At 36.6% G+C, this 22,445-nt stretch overlaps 1 protein-coding gene across 5 annotated transcripts in view; it reads right to left on the reverse strand.

The window, feature by feature from the left end:
* Positions 1-18,924, reverse strand: part of LOC149573029 (uncharacterized) — a 390,937-nt gene extending 372,013 nt beyond the window's left edge. For all 5 annotated transcript variants that reach the window (XR_016360008.1, XM_089814177.1, XM_089814175.1 and 2 more), the window contains exon 1: positions 18,847-18,924. The gene's annotated coding sequence lies outside the window, so the exon portion shown is untranslated. The remainder of the gene's footprint in view (positions 1-18,846) is intronic.
* Between the last annotated feature and the right edge of the window lie 3,521 nt (positions 18,925-22,445).

Here is a 22,445-nt window from a genome sequence, read left to right on the forward strand (position 1 = left end):
ATTCTAACTTTCACCAGAACTTTGTTGAGAAGATGCACAAGATACTTCATAACTGCAACCTCGCCTTGGTTGTGATTGTCATTCGGCATTCAAAATGCCAAGCACTCCTCTTTTGCATGTGACCGCAGGAGTAAAAATTTACTAGCTCCATGTAATTTACTATCAAATGGTCAGCATGCACCAATTTATGCTTCCAATTTGGTGGCAGTTAGATGTAAAAGAACGTAGGGGTTTGTGGAATTCTAGAGGTTTTGATTGCGTCTAAAGAACTTGAATCAACAAATCATTCCATTTACTATGATGAGGCCACTGAGGAGAATGCCTTCTTTGGGTATGGCATATGTTGCAAATTTCCTACTTCTACACTTTTTCTCATAGCATGTGTGTCTATATGCTGCCACATTTTGCATTCAACTATATCAAAGCCTTTTTGACCATTATATAAATGAAATCTTCATTAATTAGGTTCAATCGTATGTTTCTCACAGCTCCTTTTCCACATGCTCTACAGCCATTGAAACTCTTGAGACTATGTGTCATAGATTACATAACATGTGTTTGTCCTTCGCTTGATAATTTGTAAAGTCCCTTTTCACATATCCATTTTCATAGGCTTGAAATCATTGTGCACCATAAGATTTTGCTTCTCCAAAGGATTATGTCAAACGGTTGAAGTATATCTATTCATGTTCCGCATTTTATAAGTGTATCTCATATGGGGCACCTTCAACTATAAAGATAATAAATTCTTCGTGCTTGATTTGTGTGTAGCATAGATGTAGTGCTGACAGAGGAAGTAGAATGGAGCCTTACTCCTATCATGTGCTTTATTAATGTTTCTAAAGCCTCTAAAACAAGTTGCCTTGAATACCTCACGCAATCATTATGCTCCATGAGATTCCTTTCTTTCGGGAGCTCTATCCAAACCACATAGCCAATAATTCCACATCTCACACATATCTCTATCGAACTTTTTAATGAGGCACTCGGTCCGACAATTCATTGGCATTACTTTGGGTTATAATATCCACAATTGAACTTGGGCTAAAGTCGTTGATATTTACGTAATGCTTGAAAGTGTCCTGACTGTGGTACACTACTCCATTCTTCCTCTTTGCTATAGAAACCCAGGAGTGTGAAGGAGATTGTCAAAATGAATGAATTTGCAAAGGAACAATCGAGAGTTAATGCCCAATCAATCTTCAAATTTAAGAAACTTTCTCCAATGACTGTCAAAATATTGCCAACTTTTCCACTTCCAATTATCTGCATAATCACTAATGCTAAAATCGTGCACTCTCCTTACTTGAGTAGGCCGAGCCGATATAAATACAAGCGATCCACTGGGTATTTTGCATCTTTCGTATGTGCTTTATATGAGCAATTTATTATTCAATTAGTGTGATGATCCAATTTGGGTTTGTTTTGTCAACATTCATCATGTTGGATGGGCGCCTTCATTCTTTAGTCATTTTGCCAAATAATTCAAGGAATTATTGTGGCACTTATTAAGCTTTGCACACCTGCAAAAGACGTACTATTTCTCTACACCATGGCTTTGGGAGGAAGCTCTTATTACTGTGGTTGCCTGTGCACTTAAATATTACCAAAACATTATGTCAAATGGTTTGCTGCCTTGCTAACTTTAGCTACCGATGAAAACATTTGAGGGCACCATGCTTTATTCCAAGGAAAATGTTGGGTGACACTGTTGACCGCAACTTTCACATCCAAAAATGGCTCTACTCGAATATTCCTACAGCCTTTTCAATGGACTATTCAAACACAATCAATATCTATGCATTTGGTTAAGCATTTGCCTGTTTCATAAGTATGTTGAACTATGAGTAATAGGCGACTGTAAAAAATGAGTCTCATATTGGTCAAGATAGCTTTTAAAGACTCTTTCCAGCGTGTTGCTATCTTTCCATAAAGTTATAATGGGGATGTCAATCTGTACCTCATCATCTGTATAAATTTGGGATTCCATGAAGCTTCCTTCCATATATCCATCTTTTATAAGTTCCTCTGGCTATCATTCTCACATTTTCCAATGGCTTCTACCTAAAAACTTTGAACCAACTGAATTTATTTATTCCCCATTCTGCGATTTTAAACCCAAAAGGACTATCGTGCTTTCTCTACTTTCAAGAGGCATTATTGACTTAATCCCAAGAGAATACAGCTTCAGCGACAAGTTAAGAATCTGCTTCCAAGTTTCAGTTCTTGCCATTTCAATGTCCACCTGGTGTTCTTTTGCACTCCACTGGTACCAATTTCACCTATAGTATGAAGATTTTGGAGCATTTTTCAATCAAACTATGATGTTTTCGAGAACTCCATTTGATGATTAATGAATATCAATTGTGAAAATGACCTAGCATATTATGAGGCCCCAGAGATAACTAACTTTTAATGAGGTTCATTAACCTCTCAATTTTTAATCTCTAGTATTTGGACAAAGAGGTTAAGAATCGTCTCCAAAACACGTGTTTTGGATCTCATGCTTAACCTTTTTTATTGTTGGAGGTTAAGGTTTGGTGTTCAAAACGCATGTTTGAAGTGCTTTTATTAACTCCTTTTGGGTAGGGAGGCTAAGAATTCAAATGAAATTACGTGTTTTGAACCCCATTTCTTAACCTCTTAATGTTTAAAGGTTAATGTTCTGATTGAAAACACGTATTTTGATAGCTCTCATTAACCTCTCATAACTTGGGACTCAGGTGTCGGATTTCAAAAACTCGAAGAGTTGGGCAGAGCTAAAGATGAGTTGGAGGCATGAGATTATAAAATCACAAAGAATTTGATAAAAGTGTGACCATTTTAAATCTCAAAGTTAGGAATGTTTTGGTTTTAGACTCAAAATGATTAAATTTTGGACATCTGACTCGCACAGACCATGGAAACTATTAACCACAATAAGGGTACTATTACTCCACATGCAACATTAGTTCACATGAAGATAATTCTGAAAATTTGGGGCCTAATTTGATATCAAGGCAACAAGGCTCTACCTTGTCAATACTTAGGCATCCCGCTCTTTGGGGACGGAAGCATAACCAACCTATGGCAGGACTTAGTGGATGATTGTTTTGAAAAGATGGACGAGTGGAAGAGCAAATGGCTATCCCCGACTGGTAGGATCCTAGTGATGAAGTCAATGATTTTGGCAATACCAGTCTACTCTATGATGTGTTTAAAGATACCCAAAAAAAGTTACAAAACAAATTGAACATAAAATGAGACAAAAAAAAAATTGGAATGGAGCTAATGATCAAGATAAGCTTCCTTTATTAGCTTGGGATGAGATATATACCAACAAACATGAAGGTGGGGTGGCATTGGGAGATTGGAACATCCTAATTGAAGCATTGGGAACAAAGCTAGGTTGGAACATGTACACACAACCTAACCAGTTATTAGTCAAGATTTTGAAGTCAAAATACTTAGATACTTGGGACAATGAAAGAATCCTTACAATTAGAAAACCTCCCCACGGTTTGACTATTTGGAAATTTTTGACTTCTAGCAGACAAGTTGTTGTTGACCACATAACCTAGTAGATTGGTGATGGGCACAGGGCAAACTTTTGGGATGACTCATGGAATGGATATGAGGCCTTAACCAAGAATGTGGAGCTAACAATTCTTAAAAACTAGTGTAAAGAGCATTGGGGTGATAAAGTCAAAGACTACCTTGAAGTGGATGAGGATGTGCTAGGAGTTACACATCACTGGAGAATTGTAGAACAGTTGGATCTATTGACAGAACACAAAGCCCAACACAAGTGATCTTTGCAACAAGTGTGGTAACTTAGGAGGATAAGCGGGATAAAGTGGTATGGTATGGGGCTAAATAAGGTAGATACTCAATCAAATTAGGCTACCAAATTCTGGAAAGAGCACAGATTGATGAAAGTTGGCGGATTAATCTGTTTTGGGGCAAGGAATGTCTTCCTAAAGCAAGACCCTTTACGTGGTTGGCAAGTAAAGGCAGAATATTCACAGGAGAGAGAATGAAATGTTTGGGTTTCCATAGCCCAACTAAATGTGTACTGTGTGAAGAGGAAGGGAAAGATGTAGACAGTCTACTTTTATCATATAAAGTCACAAAAGAATGTTGGCAAATGGTGCAAAGTATGCTAGGATGGCAAGGCCAGCTACAAAAACAAATTACATATGGTTTTTCAAGAATGGCCACAACTTGGCTAAATCTACATTGTCAAGTATTAGGGAAGACAAAATGGAGGTAATTGTGCGAAACGTTTCCAACTAAGTTTCGCATCTCTTAGAGCTAATTCACTATTTCATTGGCTAACATTGATCAACGAATCATTCCCAATTTGCATAGTGAACCCTTTTACTGTAGGCTATCGTCAAGTCTTTTTCGTTTTCTCATTTTATTAGCCTATACTTAATTTTTGAAGCCTTCAAAGTTCTTATTTGCATTTTCGAGTCTTTGTTTAATTTGCTTTAATCTTTTTGTTTCATTCAATCTCTTGCTTTTGGTTTCCCTTTGATTCGGTATATCTTAAGGCTTAGTCGGACTTGTTAGTCAAAAGATATGATCATTTAAGTGCCCAAACAGTGGACTCCCCAAGCTCAACTACATATTTAAAAAATGGATGTTATATTCAAATGTTCAGTTGCCCTTTTTGAAAAATACTACTTAAATTCAGTTTATGTTGTATTTTTAAATTACTTTATGACTTAAATTTATCACTTAAGTCATTATAGTGCACTTTATGTTATATTTTGATGTTGAGTTGCTTTTTGATTTTTCACTTAAGTGACTATAGTGCACTATATAGTCTAATTTAATATTGAGATTTACTTTAATGTTTTATTTTAAACATCTAGGTAAAATGCTACTTTTAAATAAATATTTATACATGATATGTAAATTATATAGTATAAATATTCTATTTGACCCTTTTAAGTGATATTTGCTCAATAATCAATTAGACATGTGCTAAATAAATCACTTAAGTCATGCAACGCAAAATGTCTTTCTTCTAACATGTTACATGCAAATGCATCTAGAGAATGTGATTTTCCTCTTGCATCCAAATGCAAATGACCAAAATATGCAATGCATCTCTAGAGTGCAATTTTGGCTTGTCCAACCCAAATGCTTGAAAGTCAATGCATATTTTTAGACATGCAATCTTCATTCAAGAGTGCAATTTGCATTTGAAGTCAAAAATAAAACATGTCATTGCATCTATAGAATGTGATTTCGCTCTTGGAGAGATATGTTTGACTTAGGCAAATGATAAAGCACATTTTAAAACATGCATTTGCATTCCTAGAGTCCTATTTGCATGAGAAAAGCATTTTCCAGCCAAAACGTCACATATAATGAGCTTTCTAGAGGCGATTTGACCTATGAACCTTATTTTCATATGCATTTGCTTCATGTGTTTCATCTTGGAGAGTCTGATTTTGCTCATAAGAAGAAAATGTTGGAGTTGGAAGGGAAAAAACACGTGTTTGCATCCCAAGAGTCTGATTTTCCATTGAGAGCATACATTCCTCTAAAACGTTACATGTAATGGCATCTTCAAAGTGCGATTTGCAATAGAAGTCACCAATGCATGCATTTTCTTCTCATGTGTTTGCATCTATAGAGTGTGTTTTGGCTTTTGAATGCATGCAAATGCTTTAAGAGTCCACTTTTTCATCTTCCATGCTAAAAACACTTCATGCAAGTGCATCTCTAGGGCACATTTTGCATTAAAAATGTCCAAATACATGCATTTCTCGAAAAAATGTTTGCATGTAAAGGGTGTTTAAGACTACGTTTTGGCATCTTGAAACAAAAATGCCCATGATTTAGGGACTTCTAAAACCGATATGCACCAAATATGTTTGAAGGAAGAAGGTTGCAATAACATCTCGGTCTTTCATGCACGTCTTTGCCCTTGGAGACCACGATTTGCATTGAAACTTTGACTTTTTCAAAGGCTCTTGGTTGTTGCATGTGTTTGCACCAAGGTAAACTTTAAGAAACCCCCCTCTAGAAAAAGATATAAATTATTGGCGAATCTTTCATTATTTTGAAAAACCAAATTATTTTTATCGGCGAATCTCTCAATTTTTTTTATTTTAAATATTATTTACATTGGCGATTATTTTGGAATCATAATTTTTGAGTAGAAAATATTGGCGAATCTCAATAATAATAGGATGTTCGTTAATCGCCATGAAATATTACAAATCAAAATTGAACATGTTTTGTCTCATGGAAATTATGAGGATAATTACGTTATATTTTAAATCAATAGTGAAAACTAAATATTGGTAATATATCCCTAAAGTAGCTAATAATTATGATAATTATTGGTGAATTAATTTTAATTTCTTCAAAAATATATAATATTTAGGTGAATCAAATCTAATCATGTATTGAATATTGTGGCAAATCTTTGAGTTTAAATTTTTTAATAAAATAAATTGAGCAATTTTAAACATTTTAGGACTAAATTTAATAAAAAGGTGACGATTTAGGTTGCATTAAATCTTAAATTATTAGCCAAATTACTAGCAAAAAAATTCATAAATTCATAAAATTACGAATATTCACCACTAAAAAATACCCTAGTTTGCACTTGGAGAACCCAATTTTGGAGAAGATTTGTTCATCCAAACTTCACTTTCCTTCATTTTTCGCTCATTGAGCTCCAAGTAAGTAGAAGGATTCAACTTTGCTTGTATTTCTTACTTGTTTTGCTACAATATTGCATTCTTTGGCTCATTTTTATCCATTTGTTCAAATGTTGCCCTTGTCTTTTGCATTTTGTCTTTTAATAAGTTTGAAATCCTCTTATTCCAAATGCAAAATTCTTCCAAACTCCAAAAACAAAAATTGCATGTAAAGAGAGATATTTAAAGTCATGTTTGAGTCAAAAGCAAGAGGTAAGTTATTTTGTTTTTAGCTTTTCTTTATTGTTTGTTGCTTGTTTTGATTTATTTTTGGGAGAAAGTTGAGGATTTCCACCCAAGAATGCAAGTGCATATACATGCTTTCATCTTCCATTCCAATCCACACTTACATTCATTTTCCAAACTCCGTCCTACAACACATGCAATTACATCCTCCAAACCCAATTACATATTTATCTCAAGTAAAAGCCTCATTTTGCCCACATGCAATCCACCGTCTTAAACCTGATTTTGGCCATTTTTGCCCAAAATACAAGTTGTCCTAAACGTTTCCAGCCTTCCAAAGTGTTCAATAAGTATCTAATCCATACTTTGAACACTCAACCCTCGTGGATCCATCATTGTAACTCAAATCTGAAAATTTTCATGGATCTAATCTCATTAAAAGATGTTTTCATCTTCATGTTGTGGTGCACTCTTCAAAATATGTCAAAACTTCTTCAAAGAACAAGAACATCCTGTCAAGAAGGCATGCTTTGATTCTCAAGAAGCAATTATTCATGTGGTCTCCACTTTCCCAATGGCAGCGTTGGAACTTGAGTTCATGTGGGAATGCACTAAGCATTTTAATCCAAAAATTAAAAATTAAAAAGTCAGTTAAAGATGTTGATAAGAAAGTTGTTCCAGGTTTACATCCAAACATCATTGAGAAGGTTTTCGAAGTGTCAGAAACTCCAGAATGCGTGAATTTGACAAAGAAGAATTCGCAACAATTGTGGAATGAGGAAAAGCTTGATTACATCAAGTTTTGAAACGACAACTAGCAATTCATCAAAGAGAATACAGTGGCGCTAAACATAGGGATTCTCGATCCAACGATCATCCACAATTGCATCACCAACTACAAAGCCTTTGCTAATAATCTACAAAATTGACTCAACAATTCCAACGTATCTTCAACAAAATTTTCAATTTTATAGTTGCAAAAGATAGATTACATGTAATCGTAATTGCATGTATTTCAATTACACAGACCTTGAATACATGTAATCCAATAAATCTTCTTTCTTACTTTTACCGGGTCAAAGTGGTTGAGTTGCTTCCAATTTTTCCTATATAAGAAATGCCCCCCTCATCGTAAAAATCATCTTTTATTGTATGCAAGAAAGTTATGATAAAATTGTGCAAGCATAACTTTGATTGTGTAGTACTATTTTGAAGAAAAGTGAATACAAAGAAACAATTGGAGCTGAAACTTTGACTGAGAGCAATTGTGGTAGTGCAAATTAGAAGCTTTGACTTTAATTTATATTTATTATCTTTGATTCATGTTGTTATTATGTTTAATAATAGAGCATAGCCAGTTAAGAAGCAATCGGAGCCGAAGCTTTGACTGGGAGCGATTGTGGTGAAAATACAATTTTAATGGTGTTTGAAGAATAACCTTGGACCTTTGAGTGCAGGATTTATTATTCGAGATTCAAATGGTGACTTTATTCTATGTGGGGCAAATGATTATTAGATGGAACTAACAATGTTGCTAAATCAAAAGTAACTTTACTTGTAGTATGGGAAGCCAAGAAGTTAGGTGTTGTGAAAGATCCCTGATGGATCTCTTCTGCTGATCTGCTGCAATTTTATATTTTTAAATTTGTTTTCCCTGTTTATTAAAATTTTCTTGTAGAACTAGACAGAAGTTGCATAAGGGTTTGATTGTTTTATATTTTTGATGATTTTTCAATAAGTAATAACAGAAGTACAATAACATGAACCAGTTCTGAAAATGTATTCCAAATACATTTAAAGAAAAGTCGTTTCAAGCAGATTTTTTGAATATAAGCCTAATAGGTAACCAGATGAAGATTTACAATAATATCCAGATGATTACAACCAAGAATAAAGCCAACCTGAAGGCGTGAAGGTGAAATATGAGGCCAGAAGGAAGCTACGGCCAGAATCCAGCTCTCAAATACTGCACATGGGAAAGAATATGGCTGCCAAGTGCAGCCATACAGTTGCAAAGTGCCCACACGTAGGTAAAATGCCCAAACTCCAGCTAAAAATCTTACTCAGTACTATGTTCCCCAGAAGAAACAATGCACAATCTCCAAGATGCTTCTGACTGCAAGAATCCAAACCACTGTTTTGGGGGGCTACATCCCAAACAGGCAAAGTAAGTGGGGTTGGAGTCCCACATGTTGAAAGCTCAATCAAAGCCCAAAACACAAATCCAAGATGTAATATGTCAATAATGCCCTCGAACTTTGTCTTTACCTCCTTATAACCCATCAAACTTAGCTCGAACCCTAAAAGTGTCTCCATGTGGCGTTGGGTTATAAAATAATATATTTCTCATTTTTAAAGTGGTCAAGTATCCAGAAAATGACCTTTTCCCCAATAGCAAGAAATCTATTCACCGGAATGCTCTGAGTCAAGAGAAATATTTAGAAAAGTTCAAAACCTTTCCAACGAGCTATTACACCAAGGGATAAGAAATCCACATGAGGCCAAAAACCCCTTATTACTCCAAAATGGCTATAACTTAGCCTTATTTAAATATTAAACGCTAACTTAGGAAATATTAAAAATATAACCCAAGTAGCTACAAAATGCCCCAAAGACACCACAAACCATGAAATCATCCTGTCACCCATCTATGACTGAAGTCGGAAATCAAGGATCCATTGGCAATCTCATCCCTAAAATCTAGGGATGCTCCTAAAACTTAAGAAACAAACCCTATTCCTCTGAAATTGAACTCAAGGAATCATCTCATGGAGAACCAACCCTGGGCCTAATCATCCCTCCTAAAAGTAGGAATAACCCCCTAATTTTTAGGAATTGCCTCCTAAAAACAAGGAATGTCTCCAAACTGAACAACAACTACCAAAACACCAAATCCCTAACACTGTATAAACATACTGGGTCTCCATCCAACCCTGTCAGCCTACAAGACCCCATAATAAGCTGACTCACAAGTCTCTGCTAGACAGAGTTAAAGAGGGGACATGACAGTCCTCCTCTCTTGAAGATGCTTGCCCACAAGCAACTGTAATGTTAGATGTTGTAAAATGCTCTCACCCTCCCAAGTAGCATCCTCTATGGGAAGATCTCTCCATCGTACCAGATACTCTCAAATTACCCTACTTCTCAACTATCGTTCCCTTACTTCTAGAATCTCATCAGGAACCAAAATCAATTTACCTTCCTCATCCATGGGAGGTAACTCAGGTGAAACTATAATATGTTGTCCAAGTGCCTTGTTCAGGCAAAATACATGGAATACATTATGAATTCTACTGCCAAGCGGTAACTCAACCTCATATGCAACCTCTCTCACTTGCCTAATGACCCAATATGGACCATAAAAACGTGGTTGGAGCTTTTTAGCTCCCCCCCTTTTTAGGGTGCTTTGTCGATATGGTTGTAAGCACAAAAAGACCATATCATCCACCTCAAATGTTCTCCCAATCCTGTGCCTGCCAGCATATATCTTTTGCTGATTTTGAGCCTGCTATAAATTCTCCCCGAGAGATCTCATGATATCCTGATTCTCCTATAACCAATCCTGAGCCATGGGTACTCTACTGTCACTAAGTGTCAAATCAATGAAAGATAATGCCTCGTATCCATAGAGAGCTCTGAAAGGCGTCATGCCAATGGACATATGGTGCGTGGTATTATAACAATACTCGCCCAAATACAACCAACATACCCATGCTTTTTGCTGCCCTGACACATAGTTACGCAAATATCCCTCAATCCACTTGTTGACTATTTCGGTCTGTCCATCAGTTTGAGGACGGTAACTAATACTAGGTGTCAACACAGTGCCTATTAGCCTAAAAAGCTCCTGCCAAAAGGAACTCATGAACCTGCTATCCCTATCACTCACAATGGTCTTGGGAAGACTATGGAATCTAAACACCTCTCTAAAAAATAACTTAGCCACTTGTGATGCTGTAAAATCTAATGCAATGGGAAAAAAGTGGGCATACTTGGTTAACCTATCCACAACAACATAAATACAATCTTTCCCCTGAACCCGAGGAAGACCTGTAATGAAATCCATAGAGATCCCTGTCCACTTCTGTTCTGGTATAAGTAAGGGCTGCAATAAACCCGCTGGGTAGGTATGCTTCGACTTGTTTTGCTAACAAGTCATACACTCACGGACATGGCGTAAAACATCATCTTTGAGACCCAAGCAAATCTCTCACGAACATCATCTTTGAGACCCTTCCAAGAAAATCTCTCACGAACCTCCCTGTAAGTCTTCCCATATCCTGGATGTCTTGCTGTAGGAGTACCATGGAGAGAATGCAAAATTTGTTCCTTCAACTGAGAACCCGGAACAAGATAAACCCTGCCATTGTAGTAGATAATATCATCTACCACGCTATATCTGTCATCCACTATCAAACCCTCCATGATCTCACCAGCATGCTAATTCTTGGAGTACTCAACTAAAAGTTGAGCCTACCAATCTACTGAAATCTTGCTCAATGAACATAGGGCAGCCAATGAGGGCTTCCGAGAGAGTGCATCAGCTACGGTATTATTCTTCCCCTTTATGAATTCGATATCGAAGTCATAAGCCTGAATTTTGCTAACCCATTTTTGTTGTCGATCATTGAGCTCTGTTTGATTTAGGAAATATTTGAGACTGTTATGGTCAGTTCTTACCACAAATTTGTTGCCAGCAAGATACTATTTGAACTTGGCTAATGCATGCATAATAGCCAACATTTCCTTATCATAGGTGGAGTACAACCTTTCATTGTTTTGCAACTTCCTGCCTCATAGGCAATAGGGTGTCTATTTTGCATCAACACTGCTCCTATACCCAAGCTCGAAGCATCACACTCTAAGACAAATAGCTACGAGAAATCAAGTAGTGCCAAAACAGGACAAGTACTCATAACCTCCTTGAGTCTATCAAAGACCCCCTGTGCTAGTTCTGTCTATCTGAACGCACCTTTCTTTGTGAGATCTGTCAAAGGTGTTGCCAACTAAGAGAAATCTTTCACAAATCTTCTCTAATAAGCACACAAACCAAGAAATCCATGTAACTCAGTAATGTTCTGAGGGCTGGGCCAATTTTGAATCGCCTGAATCTTCTCCTCATGCACCTTCACCCCATCAGCACTGATCACATGACCCAAATATAATACCTCCCTCAATCCAAACTCACATTTGGATAGCTTAGCAAATAGAGACTGACTCTCCATAATGCTAAGTACCTCCTCAACATGTTTGATATGATCCTCCCTAGTACGATTGTAAATCAATATGTCGTCAAAAAATACTAGAACCGACTTCCTCAACTGCTTGTTGAAGATATAGTTCATACATGATTGGAAAGTAGCTGGTGCGTTGGTAAGGCCAAAGGGCATTACCAGAAACTCATAGTGTCCATAGTGACAACAGAAGGCAGTCTTGTGTACATCCTCTACTCGTACACGTATCTGATGGTAGCATGAGTGAAGATCAATCTTAGAGAAGTAAATAGCTCCATGAAGCTCATCGAACAACTCATCAATGCGTGGAATAGGATATCTGTTATTGATTGTCCTTTTGTTCAATGCTCTGTAATTTATACACATCCATAGAGTCTCATCCTTCTTCTTAACAAGCACTACAGAGGAAGCAAAGGGGCTAGAACTTGGCCGAATGAAACCCATATCCAACAATTCATGAATAGTTTTCTCAATTTCATCCTTATAGGCCCTAGAATGACGATATGTAGTCATTACTGGTTTTGCTCCATTCTCTAACTTATACCATGATCAAAACCTCTATCTGGAGGCACTCCGGGAGGGATGTCACCAAAAACTCTCCCATGACGATCCATCACTGACTGCATGTCAACATGAAACACACGATCATCCTGAGGTGTGAGTGCTTTGGACTTGACCAAACAATGTGTAGCCCAAAGCACATCATTATGTCTAAGGATAGTCTCCATCCTACGAGAAGTCACCTCTCTAGGTCCACCATCTGAAGCTGCCCTCAAAATAACCTTCTTCCCCCCAGAAAGGAACTCTAACTACATACGGTGGTGATAAATAATGTAACGCCCAATACCCTGTAAGCACTGCATGCCCAAAACCACATCATAATCTTCTATAGGAAGCACATAAAAATCATCAGTCGGATTATAATCCCCAATCTGAATACTAAGCTTTGGAATCCATTTGGTGCAACCCAAAACTACAACATCTGCCACCTTCACTCTAAAACCACCAAACTCCACACACTGTAACCCACTCCTCTCAACCAACTTCTGATCAATAAAGTTATGCGTAGCACCTGTGTCTACCAAGCTTGTGACCCGCTTGCCCTTTAGTGTACCTCTCAATCGGAAGGCATGAAACTTAGGATAGCTGGAGAGAGTAGCCATAGCTACTTTCGTTGACGCCATGGGCTTTGGGGTATCTAACTCCAACTGTGTCTGTACCTACTCAACATCCTCCATACTATCCTCAATATCAGTGTCGGGCACATCCTCATCTCCTAACTCAGAAGTCACCTCAATCAAATGAACCTTTCCTTTACCCATGCAACGGTGCCCGAGCTCCCAAGATTCTTTGCATGAGAACCATAGTTTCTTCCTCCTCGAATCATTCTGTGTCTCAGGGTCCATCCTAGGAGGTCTAGCTGACTGACCATCCCTAAACTGTGAGGTGTTGACCTTCTGTGGAGGTCGTGAATCTCTGAATGGCTTTTTATCTGATGGATAAGTAGGAGTTGTGTCCAGTCTCAATGTCACATCAATAGCATCCTTAAAAGTGGCCGGCTAGAAAGCACGAACCAATCCCTTAAACCTATCCTACAATCCCTCAATGAATAGCATCACACTATGCTTCTGGGGCATATCAGGTACCATAACCGCAATACGCTAGAACTCATTAATATAAGCTTCTGCATGACCAATTTGTCTCAGATGAGCCAACTCTCTATAGTAAAGTTTTGTATCCTTACGGTCAAACCGTGTAATGAGTCGCTTAGTGAACTCAGCATAGGAATGTACTAAGGTGTGATCCTAGGTAACCAATCCATGGTGCCACCAATCATAGGCAATCCCTTCTAGATGCAACACAGCAAACTGAATAGCCTCACGCTCAGGCATGAGCCGTAATGAAAGATATATATCCAGCTTGTGAACCCAAGCTCATGCACTCGTACCTCCTGAACCATTATATGTAGCCAATGTGATCTTCCCAGTAGCTCTATTGAGATCATAGTTCTATTGTTGTTGTGGTGGTCTATAACCACGATCTCCCCTAAACCTAGTTGTATCTCTATGTTGTGCACAATATTGGGGAAGAGGGAGGACATCCCTAACCTCAGGGGGTAGAGCTCTCCACTCAGCTGTGGCCGCCAAAACTGACTCCTAGAACCCCACCTCTGGTGGTTTCGCCTGCGTTGGCTGTTCACCTGGTATGAACTAAGGAAGCAATGGTCTATTCGTGGTAGGTGTACAATGTCGATGCCGCCTAGAGGAATGAAGGGAGCTCCCAACTGAAGAATGGGACTGATGGCTGCGTTGACTACCAGCCACTAAAACTGATCTACTTCGCCTACCTTTGTGTCCACCCATCTCCAAACGCTCCAAAGTATCCTGTAATTTGTTTAAAGCCTGAGTGATCCTAGGCTGAGTAGTGAATAGGGTCCGCACCATCTCTCTCTCCTCATCATCCTGATTCCCTGTGCCGTCCACTTGTTCTTATGCCATAATAGGTTCCTGGTCTATTCCAAACCCTTGCTCAAGTTGAGCTCTCCTGCACGTATAAAATCTGTGTATCTCAGCTCTTGGATGCATAGATTTGTAATCAAATCCACAGGCTAGCAAGATTAGGCTCTGATACCATTGAAAGATCCCTGATGGATGTCTTCTACTGATCTGCTGTAATTTTATATTTTTAAATTTGTTTTCCCTTTTATTAAAATTTTCTTGCAAAACTAGATAGAAGTTGCAGATGGGTTTGATTGTTTTATAGTTTTGATGATTTTTCAATAAGTAATAACAGAAGTACAATAACATGAACCAATTATGAAAATGTATTTCAAATACATTTAAAGCAAAGTCGTTTCAAGCATATTTTTTGAATATACGCCTAATATGTAACCAAATGAAGATTTACAATAATATCCAAATGATTACAACCAAGAATAAAGCCAACCTGAAGACGTGAAGGTGAAATATGAGCCCAAAAGGAAGCTACGGCCAAAATCTAGCTCTCAAATGCTGCACGTGGGAAAGAATATGACTGCCAGGTGCGGTTGTACAGTTGCAAAGTGCCCACATGTGGGTAAAATGCCCAAACCCCAGCTAAAACTCTGACTAAGTACTGCGTTCCCTAGAAGAAACAATGCACAATCTCCAAGATGCTTCTGACTGCAAGAATCCAAATCACTATTTTGGGGGCTACGTCCCAAACAGGCAAAGCAAGTGGGGTTAGCGTCCCAAATGTTGAATGCTCAATCCAAGCCCAAAACACAAATCCAAGATGTAATATGTCAATAATGCCCTCGAACTTTGTCTTTACCTCCTTATAACCCATCAAACTTAGCTCGAACCCTAAAAGTGTCTCCATGTGGCATTGGGTTATAAAATAATATATTTCTCATTTTTAAAGTGGTCAAGTATCCAGAAAATGACCTTTGCCCCAATAGAAAGAAATTTGTTCACCGAAATGCTCTGAGTCAAAAGAGAAATATTTAGAAAAGTTCAAGACCTTTCCAATGAGCTATTACACCAAGGGATAAGAAATCCAAATGAGGCCAAAAACCCCTTATTACTCCAAAATGGCTATAACTTAGCCTTATTTAAATATTAAACGCTAACTTAGGAAATATTAAAAATATAACCCTAGTAGCTACAAAATGCCCCAAAGACACCACAAACCATGAAATCATCCTATCACTGTCTGTGACTGAAGTCAGAAATCAAGGATCCACTGGCAATCTCATCCCTAAAATCTAGGGATGCTCCTAAAACTTAGCAAACAAACCCTATTCCTCTGAAACTGAACTCAAGGAATCATTTCATGGAGAACCAACCTTGGGCCTAATCATCCCTCCTAAAAAGTAGGAATAACCCCCTAATTTTTAGGAATACCTCCTAAAAACAAGGAACATCTCCAAACTGAACAACAACTACCAAAATACCAAATCCCCAACACTATATAACCATACTGGGTCTCTATCCAAACCTATCAGCCTAGAAGACCCCATAATAAGCTGACTCACAAGTCTCTGCTAGACGGAGTTAAAGAGGGGACATGACATGTTGGGAAACTACATGTAGAAGGAGGCTCACAAATTATTGTCAATGCAATAATTAAAGGAGGCAGATGCTTGGCAGCTACTGAAGTACATTAATCAAATTATTGCAAAATTAGCTACATTGGAGGATTTCAAAATAACACATTTACGTACGAAGAGCATCTTGGTTAAGTTGGGGGAAATACTCCACCAAGTAGAAAATAGACACAAAATCAACATGAACATTTACTCCATGATTATGGCATGGGTGCTGCAATTGGGTGAAGATAAAGCCAATATAAGGTTGATCATGGGAACCATTGTCCCCAGGGAGGCTTTAGGATGTTTTGATGAAATTTTAGAGAAATCCATCCCAAGATTGGGAATAAATCTAGAGGATAAGCAGAGTGACCTAGTGAAGATTGAGGGCACGAAGTAGACACCCTTTGTGTGGCATTTTGATGAGAGATACGGGAACAAAAGGTTTAGAGAAACCTAGAAAGGTTGGATGGCATTGAAGATGATGGTCATGATCTTCTTTTTGGATGAAGACATTGAGAGGAAGAAACAAGATTATGGATGGATAGAAGACAATGAGGCTAGATTACAAGAAAAGCTCCAGAAAAGGAAGGAGGCAGGTGGTGGTGGCAAGGATTATACAAAAGCAAAGCTAAATGCATGGTTGCGTGAGCGCATTGTAGGTGGAATAGCACAGGGACGACACTAAAAGATGGTGAAAGCTCTTTGATACTACCCTATATTGGTTAGTTTGTTGTGTGTTGCTCCACGAGATTTTTGAATGTGCACAATGTTCTAGTTTGTGCCTTTGGTTTTCTATTGTTGGGTTGGGAATGCCCATTTTGTGTTTCTCCAAAGGCATGGGGAATGCTCGATTTCATGGTTTCAATTTATGTAATTATGCTACTTACTGTAATTGGTTCTCTTGACCGTTAATGGTCTCTAGAGGGTGGTTTTTGGTTTTGCCACAATGGTAATCCGCTGGCCTAAACTGTGTTTAGTTAGGGTTTACTTTCAACATCGTAATCACTCTTTTGCTTTTAATAAAACTAATCTTATTACTGAGAAAAAAATGGTAGTTGTCCATATTTTATGAAACAATAAAAAGATGAACCAAAAGACAGTTTATAGGTTTATTAGTTATCTTGTAGTCTTGTACAACCTTCATAGTCATTGATAGAATGCGGCATAGAAAGTCAAGTAACCTAGACCTTAACAAGTCAATAGAACCTAAGACAGTTGGAAACAAACCAAGTAGGGTGGTGAACATTGCCTATGCATTAAATTTTACATGCAAGTATGAAAACCTTTGGCCAAGGGGGCACAATGCATGCGTCTATCAATTCCCATGATCTGCATACACTACCTAGTTAAGGGTCATGCTAGTTAGGAGGTATTTAAAGTGTGTGACCAACTAAAGTCGTGTAGGTTTAAAACACCAAGCTCAGATGGCATTAGACTTGACACTTGTTTGCACCCTTGTGAAGGGTAGGACCACTTCAAATAGGAAGGTGTGTATGGGACTACCAAGTCCGTGGTTGGAGATGAAGTGCCTCGATGATACTCACTTTGACGAGCATACCTAGTTACATAAAGAATTTCAGGCTGGATTCATATTACAATAGACCCTAAACCCTTTTTCAATTCGTTTAATTGCATGATGATAAATGTTAGAGATAGAGATAATGTATATGCTTGATTCATGTTCTTGCATCGTTATTTATGTTATTGATGGATCATACTAGTGGTAACAGAAGTAGTATCTTTCATTATTTTTCAAAAAAATGCTCATTGTTTTGCTCATATTTGAGAATTTCAAATGTGTAGACTATGCTTACTTTTCTTGCAAGTTATGTTAGCATGTTACAATAATGTAACCCTTCTTTTGTAACATTTTTATTGCTTTCAAATAAATTGATTTTCTCATAGTGACATCTTGTTGTGTTTCACTTTCAACTTTACGTTATTGTGTTTCCTCAACATGAAGCCCGCAAATCATTGATTCTAATAGTTGTAAAGAAAAATGATCAAGTGTGGATACATTATTAATATAATATAATAAGAGGAGATCACGTGTTCATTTGTACAGCTTCAGCAGCTTCATCTTCGAAATATTACTAATAATTACGTTAAAGAGATCTTCGTGCGTTGGCATGAATTGACATCAGTAGATATTATACATGTTTATAGTATTAAATGTTCTGGTTCTTTTATCTGGGAGCTATTTTTGAACCAGTTATTATTAATATAAATATAATGTTTCACCGAAGAAAAAATAATTTGTATTAAATAGAAATTTTACTTCAGTTCGATCCAAAATTTGTGCTGAAGTCTTTGATAAATCAAGTAAATGTGGTTTTGAATCTTATACGCCCGAACCCAATTATCATCTTTTTCTTCTGTCAAAACAACTCTAATCCTCTTGATGTGTCTGGAGTTGTGGGTCATTTACGTATTCCCCAAATGCTGTAATGGACTTAATGGAGTTTTCCTTAGCTTCGCATGTATGAAAGTTATGACCACTAAAATTCTCTGTCGTGACGCAAACTTCTTGTTTCAGTTTGTTCGTGCAGGCCCAAAAAATCTTTCCCTTCCCCAAAATGATTTTATAATCAAATACAAAACTTGAATCTTTGTCTGAAGGGGAATTAAAATTTAAGCTAAAAGACCATACCAGGCAAAATGAAAGCGGGTGAGAGCCTTCCCTCCCGAGCTTTCCCCACCTCTCAACTCGAGCCAAGCTTTGACAGGTGATCTGCTCACACCCTTCCAGGGATACTTATTATGTCCCTTTCAAGGAAGTCTGATGTCCACCTTCTCAATCTTTTCTCTACGAGATCTCCCTCGAATCTTTTCCATTCACTTTTTTACTGCATTTTACTGCATTGCAACATGCATAAAAAAATTTAAATGGCACAACGTATAAGAAAAGATTCTTACGTAATCGAAGTACGCGGTGTTTATCGGGGGTGTCAAAATTTGCAATGATTTATTAAAATTTAATTCTATAGTTGATTTATTTGAGGAGTAATGAATTCTTCAAACAAACAAAAATTAATCGGTACGAGTAAGTAATTTGCTACTGCCTTTAATTATTTATTTAAGAGTGAAGCCCTACGGTCATTCTTGGTAGAAGTATTTTCAACTAGTGTTAAAAAAGTATGATTTTTTAATATAAGCTCATTTAGTTTTAACTTTACTTTTGTAAATTAAGGATGGACTTACTTCATTATTCTTTGTGTTGTGTGATAAAATTTGGATAACATTACGTAATTAGTTTAACTTTCTAAGGTATGTATTTTGAAGGGATTTTTTAGGGCAATTGATCGTATTTTAATTTGCTAGTTTTTCATGTTATAGATGTCATTTTTTCTCAAGGTTTTTTTAAGTCTTTTTTACAATTGTGAGCTTTTTTTCTTGATTGCATGTGTTTCGTTTTTGTAAATCTTAAAATTTTGGTCAATTTTTCTTGTTTGGATTGATTGTTTTTATTCTCTTTGTGTCTTAGGTATTTCTTTAAAATTTGATCATCTTAAGCCATTGCAAGTTTAAATGTGTGCTTTAATTCAAGAAAAAATGAAGAATGAAAGTACTTGCAATCAAAATTTTAAAGTCAAATTACAAGTAAAACATACTTGTCTTTTACTTTCAAGTTGTGATCAAAAGCCCTACTAAGTGTTGGAAACACAGAGATGAAAGTTTAAATCAAATCGAAACTTGCAATCAAGTTTCTAAAGCCTGACTACAAGTCCTCATTACTTGTCTTTTAAAATGCTTGTAACTTGCAATCCAAAATGTGAACCACAACTCGACATTAAAAGTCATCTTAAGGAGATTTTAATAGTTTTAAGACTTTTAGTTGGATTTTAAAAGCCCAACTACAAGTCAACCTCTTTATCTTTAAAATTAAAAAACTTGTAGTTCAGAAATAAAACCCTAACAATAGGATTCTTGTTTATCACTTTGTTGAGGGAAACAAAAAAATAATGTAAAATACTTGTTAGCAGGCTTGTAAAGCCAACTTCAAGTTATTCCAGTCACTTTAAAGAACTTGCATTGCTCAATATGAAACCCGACTTGAACGTGTTCCAAGGAAATCAGCTTTCAAAGGATGTGCATCATTTTTTAGCTTAGAGTCTAACTTCTAACGTCTAATTACAATTTATTTTGATTATTTTAGAAAGTAAATAGAAAAGGCTTGTAACACATTTTTAGAAATGTAATCTCCTCTTTGCATTCATCATTTTTTAACAAGCTTATTTCAACTTGCAAATCAGATTACAAACCTCGATGTTGGCTAAGGTCATTTGTTGTTTTTTATTTGAAATGAATCAATTTTTTTAAAGCACCTTATATGTAGTTGGGATTCCAAAGCCCAATTGAAAAATAATCCCTTCACTTCAAAAAAAACATAAAACGACTTGCAATGTTGATTTTAAATTGATCTTTGTATCCTAGTCATCAGGTTTAGTTGGAGATGCATTTCCACTTGGGAAAGAAACTATGAACCCTAACCCAGGGATTTGAATGAGTCTTTGGCTTCATTTCAACGACTCAATCTTGTTATTTTTGGTGCTAGAAATGGGGATTTTGGTTTTTGTTATTTTCATTTGTCAAGAAACCTTCCAAGAGTGTAATATCACATTAATGGAGGAGTTTTAATTTATTTCTCCTTTTGATGCCTTAAACATCTATATAGAGCCACGATTTGAAGTTCTTCATCCAAATTTAGAGCTTTCTGTTGGTGAATTTCAGAGATTTTTATTTCACAACAAGCCCTAGCTACATTTTGTCTACATTTTTTGTGATTCAAACACAATATGTCATTTTTCTTTGCATTTACATTACCTTTTTATAGGTTATTTCATGAAGTTCTTCTTTATTTTGAAGTTCTTCTTTATTTTGAAGTTCTTCTTTATTCCAAATGCCTAGGGTTTGTGTATATATTTTATTTTGTTTTAATCTTTTGGTCTTTTATCTCCATAAATCCTTATAAATATTTTTCATATTTGTGGATAGGAATGTTGGCTTTGAAAGAGTGAATATATTGTTCCAAGAATAATGCAAGTTCTTTCCATAAAGGAAAATGCAAATTCTCCCAAGAAGATGCAAGTTTTTATTTTTCAAAATAAGAACTTCAAATGCATATTATTCTCTACTTGTAATCAAATTTTTAAACACCAACCCATTTTTCCACTAAGAGGCTATGGCATTCTAGTTCTTGCTATGGGGTTTCTATTATACACTATAAATGTGCACCACCCTAAACCCTTCTATCCAAGTGATCCCATGAGTTGGAATGCTTGAATGGTGGTCTAGAGCTCCCTATTCATGGAGTGCAAAGGTGTGTTTTGAGCAATATGAATAGCTCCCAGTTGAACCTCAGAGACACAACCCTTGCTAGTAAACCATGCAATGGGAGGTTCTTGAGACGAGTAAGAATGCAAGTGTCCAAAAGAACTCTCAAATATGCAATGCAAGAATGAAACTAAGGTTCTAAATGATAGGCATAATACAACTAGATTAGTGCAAATGAGAGTGTCACAACAATCAAGCTAGTTAAACTATGTGAGTTAAGTTACTACAAAATGAACTAAGCTAATATGCAATGAAAATGAGAGAATTTAGACAAGAAGGAGAAGTTCCCCACAAAGCTTCAATAGATCTATCAAGAAACCTACAACATAAGAATACTCAAGAATGTGAATCCTTTGAGAAGGAGAGAGCTCTCTCTTTTAAAGGTAGACACATGGTTGAGATCAAGATCAAGATGTGGACAATCAAAGGTGGGGGTTGACTTCTGGCATGATCCATGTGTAAGAGCAAGTCAATCAATGAAAAGGAGTTAACCTTTCATGTGAGACAAAAGCCTTTTCTTTGAGTAGGTTAGAAGAATGGGGTCTTTTATTTAATTAAAAGGGGACACATTCTTTTAATCAAATATAGACTTGGAACAATATAGTCAAACTATAGGTTATAATCAAAGTAATTAATTTTTAGCAATTTGGCCTAGGCAAATGATTAATTAATTTAGCCAAAAATGTTGAGAAAGGGGGCTAATAATCTAGATGACCATTTTTAGGTGATTACATCTATAACCTAATTAAAAGTGTTTAAAATGCAAAAATGAAATCTTTTACCTACTTTTAGTTAGATATTTTAAAGCTCTAAATACAAGAAAAATACCTTCCCAAATGCACCTGTAATTGGATTTCGAAACCCCAATTACAAGTAAAAATGATCTTCCATTATGTGTATGTGTGTATGTATGTA

Source organism: Cupressus sempervirens, chromosome 2 (assembly GCF_028749045.1).
Source record: "Cupressus sempervirens isolate cs-2001-9-10 chromosome 2, ASM2874904v1, whole genome shotgun sequence".
Classification (NCBI taxonomy): Eukaryota; Viridiplantae; Streptophyta; class Pinopsida; order Cupressales; family Cupressaceae; genus Cupressus; species Cupressus sempervirens.